General features: G+C 40.8%; 1 long non-coding RNA gene across 1 annotated transcript; it reads left to right on the top strand.

Annotated features, from left to right (window-relative positions):
- Positions 1-1,305: 1,305 nt before the first annotated feature.
- On the top strand, positions 1,306-2,986 carry LOC120058016. Its single transcript, XR_005477981.1, has 3 exons — positions 1,306-1,423; positions 1,512-1,617; positions 2,420-2,986. It is a non-coding gene; the product is annotated as an uncharacterized LOC120058016 (long non-coding RNA).
- Positions 2,987-9,489: the final 6,503 nt, after the last annotated feature.

Here is a 9,489-nt window from a genome sequence, read left to right on the forward strand (position 1 = left end):
TTTGCACATAGCTTGGTTCTTCTTTCTGTTTTGGGGGTCTAGGTCTGGTTACTGTAAAGCACACTGTGACAAATGATATTACAATGCTGAGATAGTTACTCAACCAAACATGTCATCAGAGAAATCAGGGAGCAGAAATGGGTGATGTCATGCACCTTCCCATCGTCTTGGTAACCAAGTGCTAGAATTAAATGGTAACCAAGTGCTAGAATGAAATGGTAACCAAGTGCTGCCATATTAATGAACAACCCAGTTTCATATGTTAACCTTGTGCTTCCAGATAAATGAAAAACTCAGTTTCAAATGTTCTTTCACAGCTTTTGGAAGAGAATAGTTTCCTTAACTTTCCAGGAACATGTTTGTTCAGGGGAACGTTCTTTATTTGTGTGCGCTGTGCTGTCTTAAGCTCTTTCAACCACTTTCTCTTATATTATGTAATTTCCTGTCAGTGAGCACATGATGTCATTATTATCTGTGTTGAATTCTGAGTTTAGTTTGTAACTTTGACATATTGGTATGTTTCAGCACCAGCTGTATCTGAGTTGGAAGTCACTGGGATTAGAGGAGAGTCTGTTCTCCTGTCCTGTGACCTGAATTCATCCACGGCCATCGACCCAGCAAGACTCCGGTTCCATTGGCAAGATGAGTCCGAAAAAGTGTTGTACTCGTTCAACAAAGGAGAAGAGAATCAACATCAGGATAACCTTTACACAAACAGAACTAAAGCCTTTGGGTCTGAGATGAGTAGTGGGAATATCTCTATCAAACTCAGCCAAGTAACACTTGAAGACAAGCAGAATGTCTACTGGGCTTTCGCTACACTGTTTGACGAGAATGATAAGCATATCCTCGAGTTGATAAAAGTGTGTCCCGCTACCCTACTTGTGGCAGGTATGGTTGAGCTAATAGCACAGGAGGCTGCTGAGGGGAGGACTGGAATAGCGTCAACCACATGGGAACCATGTATTGGATGTGTTTGATACCATTCCATGTCCACCTGTGTGAATCATTCACAGCACTAATTCTGTCATTGTAGGAAATCATCAAACGTTATTATGGCACATTTCTAACATCTTCTTCTCTTTGCTTTGTTCACTTTCAGCACGGTTCCCGACACCCAGTGTGACTGTGAACAAGACAAATATGAATGCCACGTGTTCAACCCAGGGGGGATACCCACAGCCAGTCGTCACATGGACCATCCAGGACGTCAGATTGGTTCAGAACCGCACTCTGGACCCGTGGGAAGTACAGACCGAAAGACCATCTGATCCTGAAAGTGGACTGTACACCATTTGGAGCCAAGTGAATATAACAGAAAATCAGACGGTGACCTGCCATATCTTCAACCCCGTTCTGAGAGAGACTGTGAGCAACACAACCATCGTCAGCTCCAATCAGAGCATTAACACAGACCCTGCAGGTGCATGTGACAGGACGTAACACCACCACTCACTGCCTAATATTCATTAACTGAAAACTTAATTACTCATCTTGTCTTTTCCCCACAGGTGAAGTTCAGAAAGGCTTTTCTCGCGGACGTTATGGAGCTATTACAGCATTGATTCTGTTTTGCCTCAGTGTCGGTGGGAGGGGGTTATTTATGGTACAAAAAATGTAAGTTACAATTTCCGATGTTTTATTTCCTGTAATGAAATCAGATTCAGTACTTTATAAAGTTCTCTCAGTCTGTAATTACTCTGTCAGTGCCAAATCTAAGGATGTTATCTCCATTTATATTATTTTATATTATTTCACATGTAACGGTCCTGACCTGTTTTATGTTGTTTTTTATGTGTTTATGGTCAGGGCATGTGTTTTGGGTGGGCAGTCTATGTTATCTGTTTCTATGTTGGTTTTGGGTTGCCTGGTATGGCTCTTAATTAGAGGCAGGTGGTTTGCGTTTTCCTCTAATTAAGAGTCATATTTAGGTAGGGCGTTCTCACTGTTTGTTTGTGGGTGATTGTCTCCTGTGTCGTTGCATGTATTTACCATACAGGACTGTTTGGCTGTTCGTTTTTCGTTTCGATGTCGTCTGTTTCCTGTTCGTGAGTTTACGTTTCAGTTATGTAAGTTTATGTTCAGGTTTCGTTCTACGTCGTTTTCTTGTTTTGTATTTGTGAAAGGTTTTTTGTTATTCGTGTTGCCATCAGTTTTTTCCCAAATAAAAAGATGGCTTATTTCCCTCAAGCTGCATTTTGGTCTGAAGATCCTTCTCTCCTCACCTCGTCCGAGGATGAGGAGAGCGACAGCCGTTACATCACATTTGAGGAGTGACCAGTATGTGAAAATCACCTGGTCCTATGTACATTTCATTCTGTAGTTAGATGGGCTGCAGTGTATTTTTAATTGTGACTAAAACACTGATGCATGTTGATCTGGTTAATTATGACTAAAACACTGATCCATGTTGATCTAGGTTGTGGAGCCAGTGGTGGAACCAAAGAAGTTGAAGGAAATAACCATCAAGGCAATGGTAGTGTTGAGACAGAGCTTTTGGACAGGTGTAGGCCGGCACCAGACATTCTAGAGGCAGACAGGTCTGATCCTGAGTTGGACGCAGACTGATGAGGTTATGTAAAGAGGAAAGTCTGAAGCTACAGTAAACGATGCTATACAGGAACCAGGTGTAGGCCGGCACCAGACGATCTAGAGGCAGACTGACATTTCTTTATATACGGGTCCATAAATTGGACATGTCAGTGTACTGTATCCCAACGGAATCTACCTCTTCTATTGGAAGTATTTGCATGTTTTTTCTAATATTTTCTAATTAATAGCCAGCTATTAGAAAAGCGTTAGAACGTCTACAGTAGAACGTTGTAAATAATGTGTCTGGAAATGTTCTACTGTAGAAGTTCTAAATCATGGGAGTATTTAAAAAAAAAAATACATTACAATATTAAACTACTTCTGTTTTCAAATAAAAAATATCAAAATAATTTCTTCCAAATGTCTTTGAAAATAATTGAAAGACCCCAAATAGTATTTTGGACAAACATACCGTGGACAAACATACCTAGTGGGAACCAAGACATCTGATGTTTAAAAATAAATGTTTGTTATATATTTGACTTAAATATATGAAGAACACTGAAGTTAAATGTTTTACCTTAAATCGGCCAGTAAGTGAGACCTGAACCTATAACCATCCACTTCATTCTCTCTGCATGTCTTTGTGTAACAAGTTACTGTAGAGGTTCTGAAGCTTCTACCATGACCAAGGACTAGATTCAATCCGGACCGAAACGGAGCCCATATATACAGCATTTACCGTGAATGCATTCTCTGCAAATGCAGGATTGTTAGCTTTTAAATTTCACTAGTGCGGATCTTCAGTGGTCCAGACTGAATCCAGGCCTAAAACCATGTAAACCTCAACACACTGGTACAGTTGTGTACTCTCAGACTGACTTAGAGGAGACATTTTCACTGTGCCAAACAGACCTCACTGTGCCAAACAGACCTCACTGTGCCAAACAGACCTCACTGTGTTCAACATTAGGGACAGCTGCCAGATTTAGATTACATTTGGATTTTGTCTTTAATAAATATTGTTGTGAATATTCAAAAAGCTTCATGTATTATATTTATTTCAATGTCAAACTTTTTATTCTGGTATTTTCCTATACAGTAGGTGTATTGAAATTTGGCCATTCTATATTCGTATTATTTGGGGAAATTGTATTTGAAACTCATTCAAAGAAATGTCCTAGATGTATCCTAGATGTGTCCTAGATGTATCCTAGATGTATCCTAGATGTATCCTAGATGTATCCTAGATGTGTCCTAGATGTGTCCTAGATGTGTCCTAGATGTATCCTAGATGTGTCCTAGATGTATCCTAGATGTATCCTAGATGTATCCTAGATGTGTCCTAGATGGGGTTACATTTGGTAGAGAGACCCTTCTGCTGCATTGATGTAGCTAAACACATGTATGTGACCCATAACATTTGATTTGATGAAACATACTGCTTATTGCATTCAGTGGCTCATGGATAGATGCAGCGGCCCAAAGACACAAACACCCTGTTTATATCAACCTCAAGATTAAAAATAGATTTATCTTGAACTTAGGTTCATCTTAACAGAACTGTCAGTGAATGTTTTTTTATGAATGGTTAAAGGTTAAGAGATCCAATCCCTTAAAATTGTGTGTGTCAGCTGTAGGGGTGTCCATGTTGCTGGGGATCGGAAGTGTCCGCTGAGAGAGAGGCAGGTTGAAGTGGCCAGAGTCTGAGTAGTGCAGAAGGTGTCGTATGCTGAGGCAGTGAAGAAAGTAGAGGAGGATGGATCAAGGGGGAAAGGAGCCTGAGAGGATCCCAGTGAGTAGTAGATCTGTGTGTGTGTGTGTGATGTGCGTCTGTCTCAGTCACCAGATCCCAACCTAGTAGAACATTTATGGGAGATTGTGTTGCCTGAGACAGCGTTTTCCACCACCGTCAACAAAACACTAAATTATGGAATTGCTCCCTCCAATAGAGTTTCAGACACTTGTAGAATTTATGCCAAGGTGCATTGAATCTGTTCTGGTGGCTCGTGGTGGCACAACGCCCTATTAGCACACTATGTTGGTGTTTCCTTTACTTTGGCAGTTACCTGTAGTCATTATAGAATGAGATGTGATAGAATGTACACTAGTTACCTGTAGTCATTATAGAATGAGATGTGATAGAATGTAAACTAGTTACCTGTAGTCATTATAGAATGAGATGTGATAGAATGTACACTAGTTACCTGTAGTCATTATAGAATGAGATGTGATAGAATGTACACTAGTTACCTGTAGTCATTATAGAATGAGATGTGATAGAATGTACACTAGTTACCTGTAGTCATTATAGAATGAGATGTGATAGAATGTACACTAGTTACCTGTATGTTTCTGTTACACAGTGTATTCTGAAAGTACTCAGACCCCTTGACTTTTTCACAATTTGTTACGCTACACCCTTACATGTATTCTACAATTTACTAAATTGTTGTCCCACCCCCCCCCCCCCCCCCCCCCCCCCCCCCATCAAGCTACACACAATACCCATAATGACAAAGCAAAAACAGGTCTTTAGAAATGTATATATAAAAAAACTGAAATATCCCATTTACATAAGTATTCAGACCCTTTACTCAGTACTTTGTTGAAGCACCTTTGTCAGCGATTATAGCCTCGAGTCTTCTTGGGTATGACGCTACAAGCTTGGCACACCCAGTCCCTGCCGTTGAAAAACATCCCTCCTGCCACCGCCATGCTTCACCTTAGGGATGGTGCCAGGTTTCCTCCAGACGTGACGCTTGGCATTCAGGCAAAGAGTTCAATCTTGGCCACTCCCTGGCCAAGGCCCCTCTCCCCCGATTGCTCAGTTTGGCGGAGCGGCCAGCTCTAGGAAGAGTCTTGGTGGTTCCAAACTTCCATTTACGAATGATGGAGGCCAAGTGTATTCCTGGAGACCTTCAATGCTGCAGACATTTTTTGTCTTGGTTTCTGCTCTGACATGCACTGTCAACTGTGGGACCTTATATAGACAGGTGTGTGCCTTTCCAAATCATGTCCAATCAATTGAATTTACCACAGGTGGACTCCAATCAAGTTGTAGAAACATCTCAAGGATGATCAATGGAAACATGATGCATCTGAGCTTAATTTCATGTCTCATAGCAAGGAGTTTGAATTCTTATGTAAATAAGGTATTTCTGTTTTATATTTTTTATAGATTTGCAAAAATGTCTAAAAACCTGTTTTCACTTTATCGTCGTAATGATGAGACCAAGGCGCAGCGTGAAAAGAGTTCCACATATTTTTTATGAACTGAAACTCACCAAAACAAAACAACAAACAACCAAACCAAACGTGAAGCTACTAGTGTGCACGCTGGCACCTAACTATAGACAAGACCCCACACTAGAAAGTGGGAAAAAGGGCTGCCTAAATATGATCCCCAAAACAGCTGTCTCTGACTGGGAACCATATCAGGCCAACATAGACATACAAAAACCCCTAGACATACAAAAACCCTATACATACAAAAACCCTATACATACAAAGACCCCTATACATACAAAAACCCCTAGACATACAGAAACCTAGAGTACCCACCCTAGTCACACCCTGACCTAACCAAAATATAAAGAAAACAGAGATATCTAAGGTCAGGGCGTGACAGTGGGCTATTCTGTGTAGATTGATAAGGAACATGCTTATCTAAATCATTTTAGAATATGGCTGTAACGTAACAAAATGTGGGAAAAGTCAAGGGGTCTGAATACTCTCCAAATGTACTGTATGACTATCTTATTGACTTAATCATTGTGAATAATTTATCAATTAGAGTAAACTATTTATTGTGTGAACACCATGTGACTTTTATTTTGATATGCTATTCTGGTGCTTGGGAGAAGAGCAGAGGTTATTGGGTAATGGTGGTCAGTCTAAGGATTGGAGTGTTTTGCCAGTCCCTAAGTTGTAGTACTCAGTGATTAAATATTCAAGTCTTGTAATACCGAGTCGCATTGTCCCTGGTCATCCTTCATGCTATCTGTCGAACACTATCAAGCCTAGGCAGGGCATGGAGCTGAACATGTCGTTCCTACCTCTGGTTATTCATGTCCATGTCACTTGATCACGATGAAAACACAGAACGAGACGTGAGATCATACCCTGAGTGTACAAAACATTAGGAACACCTGCTCTTTCCACGACAGACTGATCATTGGAATCCAGGTGAAAGCTATGATCCCTTGTTGATGTCACATGTTAAATCCACTTTAATCAGTGTAGGTGAGGTGGAGGAGACATGTTAACCCCCTAAGTTCCATGTCCTTGCCTCTAGGGGAGATCTAATTAGCATTATACAAACAATTCCTATTAAAAAAATATTATGTTTAAGCGAGAGAGATGTATTTTTGCATTTTTTGCGTCTCACTTTTTATAACCCCTCTATGGAAAGATGGGACTCTCACGAGCATGATGGTGTTCTCTGTTTTGGTCTACGTCCCCCACAAGCGTCAAGCCGATCTGCCAACTTCTGTCTGGAGCGTCCGAACAGTTTGGGCTACACACTAATACCCCTTCTGTCTGGAGCGTCCGAACAGTTTGGGCTACACACTAATACCCCTTCTGTCTGGAGCGTCCGAACAGTTTGGGCTACACACTAATACCCCTTCTGTCTGGAGCGTCCGAACAGTTTGGGCTACACACTAATACCCCTTCTGTCTGGAGCGTCCGAACAGTTTGGGCTACACACTAATACCCCTTCTGTCTGGAGCGTCCGAACAGTTTGGGCTACACACTAATACCCCTTCTGTCTGGAGAGTCTGAACAGTTTGGGCTACACACTAATACCCCTTCTGTCTGGAGCGTCCGAACAGTTTGGGCTACACACTAATACCCCTTCTGTCTGGAGCGTCCGAACAGTTTGGGCTACACACTAATACCCCTTCTGTCTGGAGCGTCCGAACAGTTTGGGCTACACACTAATACCCCTTCTGTCTGGAGCGCCCGAACAGTTTGGGGCTACACACTAATACCCCTTCTGTCTGGAGCATCCAAACAGTTTGGGCTACACACTAATACCCCTTCTGTCTGGAGCGTCCGAACAGTTTGGGCTACACACTAATACCCCTTCTGTCTGGAGCGTCTGAACAGTTTGGGCTACACACTAATACCCCTCTGTAGAAAGGTGAGACTCTCAGGAACACGTACATGTCAGTTGTTTTGTTCTAGGATGCCCTCAGGCCTCACAAGACTCGTCTGAAGGTCCCCGGTGTTGGATTGGACATTTTGAACATTGAGATATTAAAGACACGATAGATCAGACGCATAGTATGTAAAGGAGCGATATCTGTAGAAAGACAGAGTGGCTGAGGAAATGTGCTGGGTGAACGGGAGGAGCTGAAACGTGTTGATATAGGGGAGACAGATGAACATCTGTGGATTAGGGGAAGGAGGGGTTGAGGTCAAGAGGTGAGGACAGATTCCCTTAAGAGAGTAATAAGGGTTTGGTATCCTGTTACCCTCTTCCTGTTGAACCATAAGATGTAAGGATTGGAGAGAAGGAGGAGTGTTTTAAGTGGGATATATATATACAGTGGGGAGAACAAGTATTTGATACACTGCCGATTTTGCAGGTTTTCCTACTTACAAAGCATGTAGAGGTCTGTAATTTTTATCATAGGTACACTTCAACTGTGAGAGACAGAATCTAAAACAAAAATCCAGAAAATCACATTGTATGATTTTTTTGTAATTAATTTGCATTTTATTGCATGACATAAGTATTTGATACATCAGAATAGCAGAACTTAATATTTGGTACAGAAACCTTTGTTTGCAATTACAAAAAATTACAGACCTCTACATGCTTTGTAAGTAGGAAAACCTGCAAAATCGTCAGTGTATCAAATACTTGTTCTCCCCACTGTATATTTATCTGTGACGTGAGAAATGTTGGGTTGTCTGAATTACAGCTGTACAGAACCTTTGGGAAGAATTAAACTTGGTTAAAGCTTCTCTAGAGTCTGTGAGTTATTTACTCTGAACAATAAGACCAGGTACCAGTTGAAAGAATTTATGGAAGTACATATGGAGACTGTTTAGTGCCAAAAAATAAGGGGTAAAAAATATGTTTTCTGATCTTTCTTATATCTTTCAAATATTACAACAGACACTTCAGAACAAACTTACTTTAGATTTTTTTTTTGGGGGGGGACTATCTGTTATTTAATGTGTTTCTATTGGCTAATAGCAGTAAGGACTATCTGTTATTCAATGTGTTTCTATGGGCTAACAGCAGTAAGGACTATCTGTTATTCAATGTGTTACTATGGGTTAACAGCAGTAAGGACTATCTGTTATTCAATGTGTTACTATGGGCTAATAGCAGTAAGGACTATCTGTTATTCAATGTGTTACTATGGGCTAACAGCAGTAAGGACTATCTGTTATTCAATGTGTTACTATGGGCTAATAGCAGTCAGGACTATCTGTTGTTCAATGTGTTTCTATGGGCTAATAGCAGTAAGGACTATCTGTTATTCAATGTGTTTCTATGGGCTAATAGCAGTCAGGACTATCTGTTATTCAATGTGTTTCTATGGGCTAATAGCAGTCAGGAATATCTGTTATTCAATGTGTTTCTATGGGCTAATAGCAGTCAGGACTATCTGTTATTCAATGTGTTTCTATGGGCTAATAGCAGTAAGGACTATCTGTTGTTCAATGTGTTTCTATGGGCTAATAGCAGTAAGGACGATCTGTTGTTCAATGTAGTGAATGTGTTATTCGAAGGGGATTTGGTAGAGACCGTTTCTAGAACCATTAAAATAGATGATTCACACCATGACCCAGAGGAAGAAGCTGTCTTCAAAATCATGTTTAGGGTTTGTTAAGAGTTACTTGATATATTGTTTGAGGCTCCGTCAGACATGAAGTGACTGGAAATGAAACACAATACTACTCAAGTTACATTCACTACTACTGAATGTACATTCG

Source organism: Salvelinus namaycush, chromosome 13 (genome assembly GCF_016432855.1).
Source record: "Salvelinus namaycush isolate Seneca chromosome 13, SaNama_1.0, whole genome shotgun sequence".
In the NCBI taxonomy this organism is placed as follows: Eukaryota; Metazoa; Chordata; class Actinopteri; order Salmoniformes; family Salmonidae; genus Salvelinus; species Salvelinus namaycush.